We start from the raw sequence: 19520 nt of genomic DNA on the forward strand, positions 1-19520 counted from the left end.
TCGCTATGTGCAACTGACGATCGAAAATACATAACCACATGTAACAAAACAAAAAGTTTACTGATTGAACCTGCAGATAAGACGCTTCTTCATTTTTTCTTGCGAGCGGAAGATGGTTTGCAATTTAGCTAACAAAGATGCAAAATCGTAGATTGAAGAAAAAAATGCTTTGATATGTGCAATTTGTGAGTGTTTAAAGCATTTATACAGTCATTACTATATACAGTTAAATATATATTATGTGTCTCCTGTTGTTTGCTCAAAGTTTCTTTTTGAATTGTGCCTTGCCGTGTACTACTAAAAAATACTATATTTTTATTTAACATGTGGGCTGTCATGTGGCCATTCCAACCCAAGTGTTAGTGAGAATGCATTCTGCTTTTATACTAAGCGGCATGGGTCAACTTTCAACTGTACCCCATCTGTCACTCAAGGGGGCTTATGTGACTTATGCTATGAACAAGTCTCTAGTTTTACATCTGTTTCAGGGTTTGCAATCTACATTGAGGAGAAATAAAATGGACAACCATATGGATAACCCCTTCTCTAAAGGAGGAACTTGTGGTGATCAACTGATGTCTGTGAGTCTAGCATCTCAAATCTCCAACGATCAGTTGTATCGCTGTAGAAGCTGCTAGCGGCCGCTACAGGAGACATGTGGTATTGTATATTGCTCATTCAAATAAATGGGTAAGTATGTAGTACAAGGTCACGCTGAGTCCTTCGGAGATGGACCCCAATGGGACTTTTCCTTGAAACATTAGTCTCATCTGCCTTTTATTAACACCACATATTTCTCCAGATTGAGTTATTTTCTTCATGTATTGTATTACTTAATGAAGTTCTAGGGAAGTGTTGAGTGTACTGGACACCAGGCCGGGGATGACTCAATCTAAGAACTCCGCTTTCTGAATCATCCTCAATACTACTTGCCATTTGTGGTTAGATATTCAGGAGGCCTGAGGCAATATTTACTAAGAGGACACCTGGTTGCCAGCTGCCAGCAGATTAAATGTTCATATTCACGAAGGGTTTCGGTAAATGGCTGTAAAATAAAGTCAGAACACGGCACAGTCGTGTGTAATTTTCCTTTGAACTTACCAGAAATGTAATGGGGGGGTAACACCACACATACAGAATCCATCAGTGATATTCAATCACCCATTGTGGTATTTAAAAAAATAATTTTAAGAATATTCAATGTATTCATTCAAATTTCCCTCTGATTTATTTTGCACCATCTATCGTGGACCAGTGGTTGACAACTGGTGCCACGATAGCCATATGCGTCCCTTGGGTATTCATTTAGTGGTCCCTGGTTTCACTCTTCCATTTGTGTACAGTGCACCCTCCACTGCTCCAAATATATTTCCCCACCCCCCCCCTTGTTTGGCACCTACGCAGTTGTTCTGTAGAGGAAAGTCCTGCCATCTATATCATACGGAACAGTACAGTATATGTATGCATGCAGAGCTGTGTACTGTCTGCGGCCACACATGCCCAGTCAATCTCCATTATAGTAAGTGGGAGATATGGAAAAGTTGAGCATGCTCACTCTTCCGCACTAGAGATGAGCGAATTTCATAAAATTCGGTCCGAGTGATTTTGCAGCTCATCGCAAGTTCTCCGATTGTGTTTGTTTCCTTCTCATTGCACTTTCCATGGCTTCTGTGCCAATTCCCCATCCCACGTGTAGTACTTCTGTAGAGGTACTTGCCACCCAATAGCAAATGTGACCAACCAGAACTGGGCACCCTACGCTGAGAAACCCATAATAGTTGTTTGACTATGCCCATACTTCTGTATCATCCATGTACTAGAGTGACTGGGCATGTGGAGCCCCCTATTTGCTGCAAACAGAGAGGGACATTGAATGTAATAAGCAGATCTTGGATATAGTAAAGGGCCGCATCTGAGACTTTGGTGTAGACTAATGCAAAACATTCATCTCTGAATTTTGTTGCTTACAATATTTTTTTTAATTTTTTTATTTTTTGCTTACTATTTTATTCGATGTTTAATTATAATTTTGATGTAAATAATAATGAGACCCTTAAGGCCAGAATCTCACACACGCAATTTTGATGCAGTTTTTGGCTAAGATTTTGGACCTAAAGGAGGAGTAAACACACAAAAAAGGAGATGCCTCACACTTTTCCTTATATCTTTCCTTACTTTTGGATCCAGTTCTGACTTTGACTCAAAAATTACAGCAGTGGACCTTTAGCATCTACTTTGGGCTTTGCTTTAACAAGGGTTATCCACTTTAAGCAATTATTTTTGTGTTAAATTGGTCCCCCCCATGATAAGATAATCACACGGTGTCCTGTTGCTGGGACTTGCAGTGATCAGCTATGATCTGTGGGCAAACTTGGCAGAAAGTGTTTCATTTCCCTGCAGTGCCACCACAGGGGAAACAAAGAATTACACAGTTCTATTGGAAATTAATGGGCTGTACATGTAATTCAATTAAATGTAAAATATGCAATTTTTTCTTTAGGAATATGCTGAAGTTTACAAATAGTTGTTTTGTGGTCATTTCTCAAAATTATAAGAAATCGCATCTTATGCAATATATAGATGACATTTCTTATATACATTGATGGGTCTTCCCCTTAATCACATGGAGTCAGTTTCCAAAAAACAGAGAAAGAGCTGTCTTAAGGAACATTGAGCGTTGTATAAACATGAAAGCGGAACTGGACGACTTAAGAAATAGATTCATAGAGTCATCTCAGAGTCATGGAATGAGATGAGGAAAGATTGCAGATGTGTTCCCCTATAGAAGTGAAACATGCTAACTAGACTAATTACTAGCCTACATGAAAGTCAATGGGGATCTGCTGTAGGGTTGTCTGCTGCCTCTAGTCTTCCCGTAAATCGCAAGTCTCAGACCAGAGCGGTTGACTGTACATTCATATACTGCAGTATTGTTATGAGGAAATCCTGTCACAGGGCTGTGATGCAAGCGCTGGGAATGCTGAGCCTTACCCTAACCTCTGTCTGATGACACAGAATTCTCCAGATTAACCAAATTGTTTGAGATTTCAGCAAGTAGCAGCATCCTTAGGAAAGTTTAGTTTTTTCCGAAATACTTCATTTTTAGTCATTTTTATTCTACACTACTACTTTAGTCATTTTTACCCTATTCTGTACTGATGATGAGCAACAACTCCGAAACAGTGCTGTCTACATATAGGTGTCTCTGGTTTGGCTATTAACCCCATTCATGTTTCAAGGCTCTATAAAAGGGTCAGACATTGATTTTCAGGGTAGTCACCTATAGGTGGCACTAGAGACATAGTTTTCTTCCTTCTGGAGGAGAACTCTTTTGCATACTTTTCCCAGGGAGCATTGCGCTCTCCCCACCAGCTGGATCTCCACAAGGAGAATCATTACCTTCCAAGAGCTGCAGCTTCCCTTTCTGCCAACCAGTACCCTACTATTTACTGATGAGGAGCACTGTCTACTAAGCAATGCTGTATACAGATAAGGTGAAGTGGGGCATAAAGTCCCTTAGTTATATTATCTTTTGCATACATGACTCAGTTTTTATGTCAAGATGTGGGTTTCTCTGAATAATCTGGAGGTCCTAGTGCTCCAATACCAAAAGTAGAAATACTATGGCCAGGGATGACAATTAAAAGGCAAAGAGAGCCCCCCTCCTCTGTGATGCCACCATTGCTATTGAACATGGCATCACAAGGATGAAACGGCCTGGATTAGTTTTCTCTGATCCTGGCTATTGCCACTGGGTGTCCACTGTCCATCACAGCCATCTGCCCTGTGGGTGATCGCGCTGGCAGAGCTGCTGTGCCCCTGCGATAATGGATCTTTAATTGTACAGCCCTGGGAGTTAGGTTCTTCCCTCCATCGCCGAACATTTATGGCGTAAAGCGGGAAGGGGTTAAAAGGGTTTCCAATTTGAGACATTTTTGGAATATGCACAGGATACGCCAAAAATGTCTCCCAGGTGGTTTTCTATATCTGGGACTCCCATATACTGGGATAATCGGGGGTCCCCTATTCCCCTATGTGGCACTCCAGAGAAGAGGATATGAGGCGGGGAGGTGGCCGTGCATGCATGCGGCTCTCTCAAGTGGAGTTGTGAAATGCTCGGGTGTTTCCATAATTCCCATAGCCTACAATACCGCATACATGTGCAGTCTCCTCTCTGGAGGGACAGACAGGGAAGCATTCTTCTGACAGATGGGAGTCCTAGAAATTAAACCTCCACCTATCAGATATTTATGACATATACTGTCCATATGCCAAAAATTGCAACCTTTAAAATCACTTTTGTTCATTTTTTTTTTACTTTTTAAGATGTATTCTGAATCATTCTTTCTCAGCCAAATCAGTCAGTTGAGCTGTCACACAGGATCCAGGTAATAATGACTAACTTAGATGTGATCATAATTACCTGGATCCTGTGTGTCAGAAACACACAGGACTCACATTTAGCTAGGCCACCAATTCAGTTGAACTGACGGAATCGGCTGGGACAGAACGATACAGTTTCCATGTATACAGGATACATAGAAGCTGTATCTTAAAAATTAAAACAAAATGGATTTTGAAAGTTACTTAAAAGCATAAAATACTCATTTAATATTTGTGTGTGTATATATATATATATATATATATATATATATATATATATATACAGGGCCGCCATCAGGAATTTCAGGGCCCCATACAGCTAAATTTTCTGGGCCCCCCTACCGTGGCACCGCCTGTTATACAGCACACTCCGTCCAGCACTATATCATGCTACCCAGGACCGCCATCAGGGGGGTATTAGGGGTACTGATGTGAGGGGCCCGGCCAAACCTAATTGAAAGGGGGGCCCGGCAACTGTCGCGACTTGCCTTTGGTAGAAAAAAAACAGGCCCCTACAATGGGGCCCGTTTTTTTCACCAAAAGAATGTCGTGAGCTGCGCCGTCAAACACCGCCCGTGCGACCGATCGCGCGCACCGGCAAACTCCCGCGCGTGCGCACTCGCGAGCATCCACGCACCCGCGACCGCCCGCGACCACACCCGCGACCACCTGGAAGCGCGCACCGAATTTTGAGGCAGATTTTGACCTGCCCACACTATCTTGCCGTGCAAAAGGTACATAACAGCTCCATGTGTCAGCAGCGTATGATGCGTGGCTGCGTGATTTTCGCGCAGCCGCCATCATTATGACACTCTGTTTGTATGTTTGTAGCACGTGGTGCTTTTCTGTTTTCATTCATAGTTTATACTGCTGCGGAAGTGCTGGGCGGGATTTTCACCCACCCATTGACTTCAATGGGTGTGTGATGAGCAAACAACGCACAAATATAGGACATGTCGTGAGTTTTACGCAGCGGACACACACTGCGTGAAAATCACTGACAGTCTGCACGACCCCATAGACTAACATAGGTCCGTGCGAGGCGCGTGAAAATCACGCACGTTGCACGGATGTATTACACGTTCGTCTGAATAAGCCCTAACAATAAGGCCCAGTTCACAGAGTTTTTGGGCCTTGATATTGACTCGGACACTGCGTCAGAATCAGCACCAAACAACTTCCAAAACCGCCTCCCATTGATTTAATCTGAAATCAATGGGAGCCAGTCGCGGAAAAAAGAAAAAGCAGCACGTCCTTTCTTGCCGTTGTTCCGCCTCTGACCTCCCATCGAAATCAATGGGAGGCAGAAAATGCATTTTTCACTGCGTTTTTTTGTCTGCTGTCCTCAATCGCCGCAGGCAAAAAAGGCAGCAAAAAAAGATAGTGGGGGCAGGTCAAAATCTGCCTCAAAATTCTTTAAGGAATTTTGAGGCAGATTTTTTTTCTGCCTGCAAAATACTCTGTGTGAACAGGGCCATACTTAAACAGCACTTTGAGACACTTTACTCACTGTGTCAGAAGAGCTGCTGGCTCCCACTCCAGTCCTCGTCAGGCTATGTCTTCCAGGCGATGTCTTCGGTCCAGACGTCCAGTCTTTCACCTCCAGCCAGGCTCCAGGTAAGTTGTGTCCATGTGTGTTCACGGGTGCGCGCGTGCTGTCGCGGCTGCGAGCGCCCGTGCTGTCGCAGGTGCGCGCCCCCGGGATGTCGCGGGTGCGCGCTCGCGGACGCTCGCGAGTGCGCACGTGTGGCAGTTTGCGGGTGCACGCCATCGGGCGCGCGCAGACGGGCGGTGTTTGACGGCCCCCGTGACGAGAGGTGGGGCCCGCAGCTCACGACATTCTTTTGGTGAAAAAAACTTTGCAGGGGCCCGTTTTTTTTCTACCAAAGGCAAGTCGCGGCAGTTGCCGGGCCCCCCTTTCAATTAGGTTTGGCCGGGCCCCTCACATCAGTACCCCTAATACCCCCCTGATGGCGGCCCTGTATATATATATATGTATATAAATATATACAATTTTAAAATTGCTTTACAAAGATGCATGTGGCTCTCGGGAGTGATACTGCCTGATGATGTGGCCCTCACACCAGAAAATGTTGTGCACCCCTGATTTATAGGAACACAATATGTAGTAATAAGATGGTAAGTGCAGCCTGAGACTAGGCACATGAATTACAAGAAAAGCTATTCTAGTATACGCGGAGTGGAACGATTGAGCAACAACTGGTGTTTTATCCCAGGATCTATTTCAATATCTCCCTCAGTTTGGAAACCATTTCCATTTTTAAAAAATAATCTGCTGGTTGAACATTTTTCAATCCATAGATGAAAGTAACACGAGGGGGGTTTTCAGGGAATCCCCGGTAATAAAGGCAAAAGCATTACTAGTGAAACCTCTCAACTTCTGAATTCATTTGTGGTTGGTCCCTGTGTGAGTCTTTCACCATTGATTTTCTGCAAGTTACTCATTTTCTTAGAATCTGTTCTAAAAAACTATATTTAGAAATTTTTTGTATTTTTAAAGCTTATGATTATTACTAACCAATGTAAAGCACAACGTCTCCCTCAAGTCACCCTTTCAGCACCACACACCTGTTTTGTGTCTACACCTGATTGAGACACTGTAGAGCAGTGGTGGTCAACCCAATAAATTGTGGGGCTTCAAATGGGGCCCTTTACTCCATCAAAGTGCGACACATCACATTCAGCCAGGACAGGGTTATAGGTAGACACACACACACACACACACACACACACACACACACACACACACACACAAACACACACACACACACACACACACAACATTTTTACACAGCTTTACTGGTGGCCGGTATTTTCTTCATACTGTATATTTTATTTCGTTAAAAACAGGTTTGGGCTCAGTAGAAGAAAAACATAAATCTCCAAAAATATCTTCCGAGATATGCTCTTGTTTTTAGTAAACTACATATGGAGAGAGCAAAAACCACAGATATGTAATAAAAGTATACAAAGAAATATAAACTGTAATATACACAATACACAACATTTTCTAAGACAAGAAGGAAACAACACTTAGGGCCGTTACCAAAAATGTCTGGACCCCATACAGTAACATTGGTCAGGGACCCTTCTTACATATCTTTTTGCAGCCTCTAATGCCTCTACCATGCATGTGCCAATCACTTTAACAGTCAGTACAATCACAAAAACTACTTACAGGGCAACAAAAAGTATAGAATAAGTACAGAATAAGCCCCTCACCACCCAGATGGCCCCCTAACCACCCAGGGGCACACAGTCCACGGAGCCCAGGGAGAGGGAGGGTGCAGGGACAAAACAAGGATTTGGGACCCTCAAGGGAGTAAAAATGCATAGACTCCAGTCAATGAGTCAACAACTTGCAGCAGCCTGGGTCCAGCAGACAGACTTTTTTTCCCTTTGAACTGTTTAGGAGGGCCCTTGACAGCCATAACCGCTAGACTGCCCTAATAGTAGCCCTGACCGCAGTGCCCCCATAACAAAGGAGAAAACACAGGAGCTCTTCTGTTCTTTATGGTGGGCAGCACAATACGCATACAGGAGTGATCATGTTTGATCACTGTACTGCGCCATATAAAATTGCCTTCCACTGGGAGTGGCACATAAGCCACATGAGGGCCACATGTAAACCTGAGCCGCATCACTACTTTATAATATACATTCATTTTACTACAGTATGTCGAGTTAGACTTTAAAGAGGTTTTCCCACAAATTACATGTACCACCTATCCACAGTTCCTCCTGACTACCGCCGTTACGCCCTATTCACACAGAGTTTTTTGAAGGGAGAAAAAGATCTGTCTCAGAATTCCTTCAGGAATTTTGAGATAGATTTCGAACTGCCTGACGTATCTTTCCGCAATTTTTCGCCCATATAAAAAACGCCATGAAAAACGCTCAGAAACAAGCGCCGCAGGTTTTTTCTGCCACCCATTGATTCAATGGGAGGTCAGAGGCAGACATCATGGCAAGAAAGGACATACCACTTTTTTTTCCTGCGAGCGGCCCGGAAAAAAAGATGCCTCTGCCTCCCATTGAAATCAATGGGGCACAATTTATGCCTTTTTTTAGCGCTGATTCTGACGCATTTTTCACATCAAAATCAGCACCAAAATACTCTATGTGAACTGACCCTTAGAATACGTTTGGGTGGACTTCAGTGTAACGAGAGGGATTCCGCTCATTTAACCCCTTCAAATGGAATAAAAAATGGCCAAAAAGTCTCATGCAGCCCAAAATGGTACAAATAGAAGTACAGCTCGCTCTGCAAAAGATAAGCCCTCACACCGCTCAATCGGCAGAAAAATAAAAAACTCAGTTATCTAAAGACAAGACCTTCATTCAGCAAATCTCCTGACCCTAGATGAAACGAGTCTTGTTCATTGTAAACGTTGGATAGAATGGAAGTTGACAGATTTCAGTGAACATCTTAAAGGGTAACTAAACGTTCAACAAACTTCTGACATGCCATAGTGACATGCAAGAAGTTTTGATTGGTGGGGGTCCGAGCACCGAGTCCCCCACCAATCGCTAAAACGAAGCAGCAGAAGCGCTTGTGTCAGTTGTCAGCCGCTTCGATTCTGGAAACAGCCAAACAGAAACAAAACAGCTCAGCACTCACACAAGCACTTCTGCCACTTTGTTTTAGCGATTGGTGAGGGTCTCAGTGCTCAAACCCCCACCAATCAAAACTTCTGACACGTCACTATGACATGTCAGAAGTTTGTTGAATGTTTAGTTACACTTTAAGGCCCCATGCACACGACAGCAAAAAACCTCAGTTTTTGCGGACCGCAGCTGCGGTCCGCAAAAACGGAGCCATTCACTTTCATTGAACACTGACACCTTTCCGTAGCACTACGGAAGGGTGTCAGTGCCATGGAAATGTTCCAGGAATTATGGAACATGTCCGTTCTTTCGCATTTTGCGGGCCGTGCTCCCATACCTTGTATGGGAGCACGGCCCGAAAATGCGGCTGTCAGTCAACGGCCGGCCGTGCCCGCAATCGCGGCCCGCGATTGCGGGCACGGTCGTGTGCATGGGGCCTCAAGCAAGAGGAGATCTTATTGCTTCCCCACCACAAACAGCTTATTGGAAAATATCCCTAAAGTAAGAAGCCTTGACCCCATTAAGAAGCCTTGACCCCATTGCCCCACACAATCAGCTTATGAGATGTGGATCCACAATAAGGGACATTGGAATCACCCTGAAAAACAATGACCTACACAATATTCCTTCGGGCCATGCGCTTGACCAGTGGCCTCCAACCAGTGGCTCTCCAGCTATTGCAACACTACAACTCCACGGGCTATCAAGGTATGCTGGGAGTTGTACTGCTGCACACCGGTTGAGGACCACTGCACTAGACCATTACACATCGCAGCTCTATCAGTTATATATTCGATAGATTATTAATAATGACATTACTATTTCATAGAGAGAAAATATTGACTGTCTGGCTGAGAATGTTTTCTTCTCTTTATCTTGTACGCACCCAGGAGAACTGTCCAGGTCAGTCTGCTTCTCTTCCCAGAGATTATTCACTGTCTCCGTCACAGGGCGGCCACTCAGAGAAATTCCAGGGCTCATCGTATGCAGCTGTTTCACAGAAACCACTTACATTTCACTGCAGAGAACCTTAATGTGAAGGGACGTTAATATCATTGTGCGTACAAATCAATTATTTAAAACTTGGGTTAGGGATTGGATAGACTATAAATATCTGATCGGTGGAGGCCTGACTGCTGGAACCTCTGCTGATCCCAAGAATTAGGGTCAATTCCCGTATTTCTGGTGTAGAAGCGGCCATGCACTTGAGGTCCCTCTTCTTTATAGTGAATAGGACTACACACACTCGCCCCCATTTGTAACAACGTAATTGTCAAGAATGGAGGACTGGGCAGCCTCTGTTTTGCTGGGGAGCCCCACAACTGGATTCATCCAATCAAATTATAATGCCATAATTGATTTTAATGGAAAAACCCTTACTATGTTATCTTCATCAAAGAGATCTTTAGATGAGGTGGTCTTCTACTGGACTTTATGAACACTGATGAGGTTGGGTGTGTTATCGTCAAGTCTTCTGTTGGGCAAGTCCAATCCAGTGTTATAGGGTTTGTCTGCATTCGACAATGCTTTTTTGTTATAAAGGTCTACAAATAATAGGATGATCACAAGGTGTCCTTCTGCTGGAACATCCAGTGATCATCTGTAATCTGTGGGGGAATCTGGAAGCAAGTGTTTCATTTCCCTGCAGCACCTCCACAGGTGAAATGAAGTATTACACAGTTCTCATCTAATTCAATGGGCTGTCCGTGTAATGTTATGAATGTGCTGGATCCTCCAGTGTGAGGGACTCTTTGTAGTGACTCTCTAATCTGGTTAATAGATGGTGGTTCTGAACAGATATTTTAATTGTCCTATAAATATTCTTTGAAGGAAGACTTCTTAATAATTGTTTGAATAATACTATTAAATTATTTGTTTAGAAAAAATAGTTTTTAAACTTCTTCCCATATAAAGTGCACTTATCAGCAATGATCTTGTCCTTTTAATAGTTCAGTTATATGTACTGTATGATGTCTCTGACATAAGGTTAGGTTATTCATATACAGTGTGATTATTGTCTCTGTTCCTTTGTTGTCTCTTAGACATTACTTATAGTTCTGCTAACCTCAGATAGTGTCCATGAGAACATAAACCAGCGCTGGACTGATGAATCATTGGGCACCGTTCTTTGATCTAGGCAGTGGTCATTGTGTACTGTATACTGTATATTCCATTTAAATCAGTCGGTTATCCTGACTTGACCCATCTAATCCGCCCCGAGATGAGTCAGGGCAGCCCAAGCCTCAAAAATCTATGATGTGATATTCATATGATGCTCTCATTTTAGATTTTTAGTTACGAAGGGAATTTTGCAGAGTGGCAGGACCCCCACTCCTCCGCGTCCATATCGTATTACGATGATGTCTTAGATTGTTAGAGATGATAGAACCAAATCACGAAACCATATATAGTAGACTAAATATCAAGTACAGAAGGTAGATTGAGGTTACTTTCCTACAATTTGGAACAGGGGTCGACCAGGACAGCAGATGGCCCCTGTGCAAGAACATTATATGGGGTCCTTACTCTCCAATAGCTCATCATAGACACCCCCTCCATCTTTCTAGCAATTTATCAATAATTATGAGTTATAAAATGAATTAGCTCTGTCCTTTACATCTAATAGACAGTAGATAGCTGCTTTTAGGGTGACAGTGGGTCCCCCTCACCAACTGGGCCCCTGTGAAACTGCACAGTTGCACACATGATATGTCTGCCCTTGAACTAAAAACTATCATTACTTTTATATTTTAATATAATATCGACACTTACCATGTTATCGTTATCTTCATTGAGAATTCTTGTAGCAAAGATAAAAATAAGGCCACTTTCAGGTGCTGCTTGACGCTACAACACTAATAACCCTCTTCTATATTTCATGACTAGAGCACATTTTCCACTTTCTTGTTTGCTAACATGGCAGCTCCTGTGAAGACCACATCCCGGTAAGGGTTCTCCCCACCCAATAAAATGGGGACAAGACCAACTAGAAATGGAACCAATCTGTAGGGACCCCAGAGCGGCCACGTGGGCTGTTACACTATGTATGCCTTTGCTTTTCAGTTCCATATAATACAAAGACTAAAAAAATCTTACTCAGTAGAAGTTTTTACGGATGTGTCTATGAGTTGCAGGTAGCTTGCTGCAGCAGAAACCTTCCCCTACTGCTCTGCCTGCAATTACCAGGCAAGCTTTGTCAAAGCCCTGCACTACAGTCGTATCCCAGCAGAAAATGGAGACCTGTAGTAGTAGGACCACTGATTTTTTTCGTCCACTTGCAGAACTTCTTGTAGACTGACAAACAGAAGTCTCCAAACCCGTTTTGTATGTGTGTGTGTGTGTGGGGGGGGGGGGTGTTTAGATTATTTCTAGGTTTATTGTTCTTTCCAGTGGGACTGAAGATGTTGTAGCTCATAAATTTGTTTTGTATTTGAGCAAATCTCTACCCAGGCTACTATAGAAGAATAACGCCAAGGGCGATAACAGAGAAGGAAAGCTTGTTGTCTACCAAAGTAGAAATGACATGTTAGTTCCATATTTTACAAAATAGACTGAAAGTTTGTGAAGTTATTTATTTTGACAATGAGAACATAAGGTTAAAGAGTGAAATGAATCATACACTCAACGTTGTCAGATCTTCAATTCATTTTATAAAAGCGTAAAAATAATAAAACAAAAAACAAATCTCGGTGGACAATCAGATAGTTACTATAGCACCAGTCGCTCGTCTGGGTAGTGAGTGCAAGCTCTCCAGACAACATTAATTGGGTTGACCTTCAATTTTTCACAGTAAGATGCAACTTGTGTACTGAACCCTAAGAGCAGATTCAGAGGTGTAACCTGAGCTCCTGAGCCCCAAGGCAAAATCTGTAACAGACCTCCCACCTACCAAGTACCATTTATAATACTGGTGTCTTCATATGTGGCACAGGGTCTTTGGTCCTCTTCAGGCACCAGGGCCCGGCTGCGACTGCTACGTCACATTCACACATACCATGTCTTATGTATTTTGTCTGCTGCAGTTTTTAATGTAAGTTTCCCATAAATCACTTATCCCACAAAAACCTTTCTCCATTACAATAAATGAGTGAGTGAGTGAGTGAGTGAGTGAGTGCTCAGATGTTTTTGTGTCTCCCGTTCACTTTAATGGAGATTGACAATGTATGTCTGTTGAGAACAAGGACAAGGCACAATAATTCTCATTATAGCCAGGGGTCTCAGTAGTCGGACCCCAACCAATCACTCTAGTTAATATGCCATAAAAGTGTTTCCTGGAAAACCCATCTGACCTCAATGTTCATATAATATATTGTAGTAAAAAGAATTTGAAAAACGACATTCTTTGTGTTTTTATCAGCATTTTCTCTCATTGACCTCAAATGGCATCAGTTCTCTTATATAGGCACTGTATGGCGGTATTATTTGAGCACTGTATGATGGTATTATTTGGGCACGGTATGGTGGTATTATTTGGGCACGGTATGGTGGTATTATTTGGGCATGGTATGGTGGTATTATTTGGGCACGTTATGGTGGAATTATTTGGGCATAGTATGGTGGTATTATTTGAACACTATATGGTGGTATTATTTAGGCATGGTATAGTGGTATTATTTGGGCACGGTATGGTGGTATTATTTGGGTACGTTATGGTGGAATTATTTGGGCATGGTATGGTGGTATTATTTAGGCACGATATGGTGGTATTATTAAGGCACTGTATGGTGGTAATATTTGGGCACAATATGTTGGTGGTATTTAGCCACTGAATGTTGGTCTTATTTGGGCACTGTATGTTGATATTACTTAGGCATTGCATGTTGGTATTATTTAGGCTTTGAATGTTGGTATTTTTTTTTTATTTCTCATTGTGTTTTATCATAGTTTCCTTTACTTACTTCAAATGACTTCTGTGCAATTATTTGGGCACTGAATGGTGGTATTATGTAGACACTTAACGGTAGTATTATCCAAGCACTGTATGGTGGTATTTGTAAAGGCACTGCATGGTGGTATTATTTAGGCATTGTATGGTGGTATTATTTGGGGCACGATATGGTGCTATTATTTAGACCCTGTATTTTAGTATTATTTAGGCAATGTATGGTTGTATTATTTAGTAGTCACTGAGTGGTGGTATTATTTTGACACAGTATGGTGTTATTTTTTAGGTACTGTATGTTAGTATTATTTAGGCTTTGAATTTGGTATTATTTGGGCAATGTATGTTGGTATTATTTAGGCATTGGATGTTGGTACTATTTAGGCTTTGAATGTTGGTATGTTTTGGGCCCCTTATGGTGGTATTATATAGGTTTTTACATCATGGTATTTTTGGGCACTATATGGTGGAATTATTTCGGTGCTTTAGAAGACTGTTATGTGCACACTGTATGTCACTATTATAAAGACAACAAATAATAGTACTATGTGAACCCTTTATGCCTTGATATTTGGTACTAAATATAAGGTGTTTATCACAGTCTGGCACTACTTTTTGGGCAGTTATATGGCAGTTTAATTATCCCATTTATGCCTTACCAAAAAAATGGAAAGGAGGTCTTGTTGGTCAGTGCATCTAACATAGTGATAAAAGCAATTGTGCTTTATTGTAACTGCTATCAGAGATTTAAGTAAATCTCTGAACAGTGTTATAAGGCCTTGTTCACACAGTGCAGTTTTGATGCAGATTTTGCATGTATTTTATAAGCCAAAACCAGAAAAGCAAACTAAACAGAAAAAAAATATATAAAGGGAGGCATTAAAGTGTCCCCTCTCGTGGATTTAATTCTGGTTTTGGCTTTAAAAATGCATGTAAAATCTACATTAAATCTGTACTGTGGGAACAAGGTCTTAAAGGGTTTGAAATCACAACACAGTACTCACAGTAAGGAGCCATTGATTTCCATGTTGCTGAGGTCCTGATATCGAAGTCTCCGAAAAATCGTTGATAGCTCTATGTCAGAAAATACATTTGGCTAGAATTCCCCTTCAAGAATTAAATTCCATTTACTTGTAAAAGTCAATCATGCATTTCACAATGATTATTTTTTCACGGTTTTATAAATGTGCCCATGCATGTTCATAAACACCAAAAAAAAGCCAGTTTTGGAGCACAATAAATCATTCTTATTTCTGGGACTCGGAAACAAGTTTATAATAGATGGTTTGGAACAATAGGGTTTGTGTTACCATACGCCAGTATGTTGCAATACGTTGGCAAGGTGAAACGGGGTAAGCTTTGTGCAACATGCCAATCTAATGAAGTGCGGCTTCCTACATGAATCAATATGGCAGGGAGGATGACTGCTGTTTACTTATCAAATTAAAATGAATTGTTTGCACAGCTCGTTAGTTTTCCTGTCACACGGTCTCAGCGTTGTTGGATCCTGTTGTTCTACCCCACTGATGCACACCAACTTATCACAAGTACTATTAGATTTATATCTAGTTAACTATAGATAGGACAGCTGAGCGTCACATGTATACCAGCTTCCTGGACTTCCTATTATAATATGGAGTTGGCCCTCCTTTGTGCTCCTCTATGAAGGTCATCCATAAGATTCTCAATTGCGTTTGTGAGAATTTGTACCCATTCAGCCATAAGAGCATTTGTGATGTCAGATACTGAGGTTGGGGAGAAGGTCTGGCACCAATTCATCCCAAAGGTGTTGGGTGGTGTTGAGCTCAGGACTCTGTGCAGCCACTCGAGTTCCTCCACACCAAACTCCTCACCCCATGTCTGGAACGGGAAAAACTTTTACTACAAGGTTGGAAGCTACAATTGTTTAAAATGTCTTTGTAAGCTGTAATATTAACATTACCCTTCACTGGAAATAAGTGTCCGAACCCTGAAAAACAACCACAGACCATTATCCCTTCTCCACCAAATGTTACAGTAGTCACTATGTATTCCAGTAGGTAGCGTTCTACTGGAATCCACCAAACCAAGACTTCTCCACCAGACGTCCAGATAGTGAGAGGTGATTTATCCCTCCAGAGAACACGCTGCTTCAGAGTCAAGGGGTGACGTGCTTTACACCACTCCAGCTCCCGCTTGGCATTGTGCAGGATGATCTTAGGCTTTTGTGCAGCGACCAAGGAATCCCATTTCATGAAGCTCCGGACGCACAGTTCTGGTGCTGATGTCACTTCCAGAGGCAGCGTGGGTCTCTGTAGTGAGTGATGCAATAGAGGATAGGCAATTTTATGCACTGAACGCTTCAGCACTCGGCAGCTCTGCTATGTGAGTTTGCGTGGGCTACCACGTCATGACTGAGCTAGTACTCAATACACTTTTCCACTTCATATTAATAGCACTTACAGGTGACTGGGGCAGATCTAGCAGATAGTAATAACACTTACAGGTGACCTGGGCAGATCTTGCAGAGCAGAAGATTCACTAATTGACTTGTGGTACGGTTGCATCTTATGACAGTGCCACGTTTATAGACACTGAACTCTTCATACTACTAGCAATGTTTGTCTATGAAGATTGCATGGCTGTGTGCTTGATTTTATGCTCCCATTTGCAATAAGTGTGGCTGAAACACCTGAACTCGATAATTAGGAGGGGTGCCACATACTTTTGGCCATCCAGTGCAGATGATAGATAATAGAATAAAGAGTCATTTGCTTGATATTCAAGGTGTACTGAGACAAATATTAGTGGGGTCCAAGGGTTGGGATCCGCACTAATGCTAGAGCAGCATAACCTGAGTATTTGAACATTGTTGCCCATTCAAGTCTATCGGAGTCTAGGTGTCTATACAAATGTTGCATTGGAGCCCGAGAGCTCCATGTTATGTCTCTGCAGAAGGTGATTGGCTTAACTAAGCCGAGTGGGCCCTGGCATCCAACAAAACATGTCTGTTGCTGATATAGCCTTATGGCCCATTTACACAAAAGATTTCTTAAAAAGAAGTCATTATTAAAGGATATACCTCATGTATGTAATTTTAGCTTCATGAATGAGATGTAAGTCTGTAGAAGAGAGATAATGTGTTTATTCTGGTTTTCTAAAAGTACTTATTTATTTTGTATTTTTAAAAACTTTCTAGGGGTGGCCATATTGGAGAAACACACTTCCTTTTTTTGTATTGCCTGTATAGACAGAACAGCAGGGTGAGCACTTTATGGCAGCTGAAATAAATGGGAGTCAATTGACAGAGAAAGGTCATAGATTATTACAGTCATCAGAAAGTGATGGAGACCAGGGATTGACAGGGGAGCTGCATCTTCTCTGTGTTTATTGTTATTGTTCTGTTGTCTTGTCTAGCAGGTCCCTGGAGGGACAGGCCGCGATACTCTCGTACAGTGACAGAAGAAGAGGGAGGGAATGGCCGGCCCTGGAAGAGCCTAGTACTGGTAAGCAAAAGCATGAGACACCGATGATCTGTGCCACCACACACGTATAGGGAGAAACCAGATGGAGGGGGGATTTTGAAGACCAAGGAAAGAGAGTGGGAGAACCTTGTGGCGTGCAGAGGGGGCTCTTGCTGGAGATCTGGTGACCCATGCGGGCTTGCCTATTGCGAAAGAGCAGTTGAAGGCTGAAGACTGTAGCTTCTGAGAGCTGATCCCGGAGGGTGACGTAGACCTGTGTGGACCTGGGATAGAGACTGCTTTGGTGTGGTGTGCAGAGAGTGAGCAGACGTGATCAACTACACCTAGGCCTAAAAGATGGCATGGTAATTGGAGACCTGGGAAAGGCTGGACTGCTGTAGAGTCTTTGGAGTATGTAGAGGTAGATGACCCATGAGAGTATCTACCAAAAGGATAGGCTACCTGGATCCTGGAGTGACTGGTAAAGTGTGAGGGAGAAGACCTGGGTAGGGTCTAGAGACCTCTTAGTAGAAGTGCCTGTCGGGGGTGGTCAGCAAAATATTGGCTGATGCTGTCCTGAAGTATTTGTCCAGAAAGGGTCAAAGTGGAGCTACTGACTAACAAGGGCATGAATAATGAATGAATAAGACTGGAAGGCGGAGAGCTGTGTGAAGTAATACAGACATGAAGTGGTCTCGAGAGGATAGACAGACCTGTCGAAGGAGGAATTTGCTTTAAAATAAAGAGTTCATCTATTTAACTGTTATAGTAGCATTCAAAAATCTGTACCACTTAAAGTGTTGTAGCCAATAAGCTTGTCTGGCATCCTAAAGAAGAAGTAACTGTATGCTTGTGTGCCACTGTAATAACAGTTGTATGTTCAGTAAAGATACTTGTTCAACATTTATTTTGTCTTCAACTGTTTTTTCTAAAGGTGAAATACTCGAGTAAACCCCACGTTACAATGTTACTCCCTGCCATATCTAGGCTTCCAGCTGTAAACTAGAGCCGTCATTAACTTGCCAACCCTCTAATGATTCTGAGATGACTCTGCACACTCCGTCCCTGTCTTCCCAGCAAAGCTGACAAGTAAGCTACAGAAAATAGAAAGTGTCAGCCTATTGTTACTGCAATAGTGTGTTTTTTATGTGGATAGTCAGTGTCAGCAGAGATATTGATTCTAAGGTCTTTATTAATTGCATCATAAGCTTTGTTATCACTGCATACACAGAACATAATATCAAGTCAAATAGGATATTTGTGAATCAACCCATAAGACCCTAGCGGCAGGTGTTCAAAGTCAGCTCCAAACAGGATTGACTTTTGCTGAACCTTTGGGGACCATTATTGTTTCAGGCCCTGGGCCAGCAGAAGGATCCTCTTGTTTTCTGGTGGACGAAAAAAAAAAATCTGTGGTTCTTAAAGGGGCTTAATTGAATGTAAACAGTGGTACGATAGGAACAGGCAGAGATTTTTTTTTTAGATTTTATTTTTATTTTTTTAAATCTTTTAATGAGCTATATCCACCCAACAACATGGGATTATATAAATGCCTTACTGATCATTCCACATATAGAGCACGTGACGCTGCTACCTCGCTCACTGCCGGATACAGGATACAGCTCTCATGCAATAAGGATGAATGTTGCATCACACAAGTATCAGGGATAAGCAGTCATCCGGCACATTACTTGGTGCAAACAAAAACTCTCATTAAAGGAGAATCTCTCCGATAGTTGGGAAAATTAATATAGAAAACAACGTATACATCTCTCATGAGGTTGTCACCCAGCTGCATAGTTCATTGGAGTCTGGGAAAGTTGCAGCAATACAGAAGTGCAGATATTTATTTTTTTGTTAGAATAAGGAGGCCTGGTGACAACTCACATGAGTTGCTATTCCGAAGTCTGGAAAAGTCGGGGTACAATCACAATGAGAATTGTTACAGAATTTTTGAGAGAGATCTGAATAGCAAATCTGCTTAAAGGGTAACTAAACTTTTTAAAAACTTCTGACATGTCATAGTGACATGTCAGAAGTTTTGATCGGTGGGGGTCCGAGCACTGAGATCCCCATATCACTAAAACAAAGCGACAGAAGCACTCGGGTGAGCGGTGAGCCGCTGATCGTCTTTTCTCGGAAACTTGGTGCACCAACTGCTCAGTTTCCTGAATAAAGCCGAT

This window comes from Rhinoderma darwinii, chromosome 5, assembly GCF_050947455.1.
Source record: "Rhinoderma darwinii isolate aRhiDar2 chromosome 5, aRhiDar2.hap1, whole genome shotgun sequence".
NCBI classification, from domain to species: domain Eukaryota; kingdom Metazoa; phylum Chordata; class Amphibia; order Anura; family Rhinodermatidae; genus Rhinoderma; species Rhinoderma darwinii.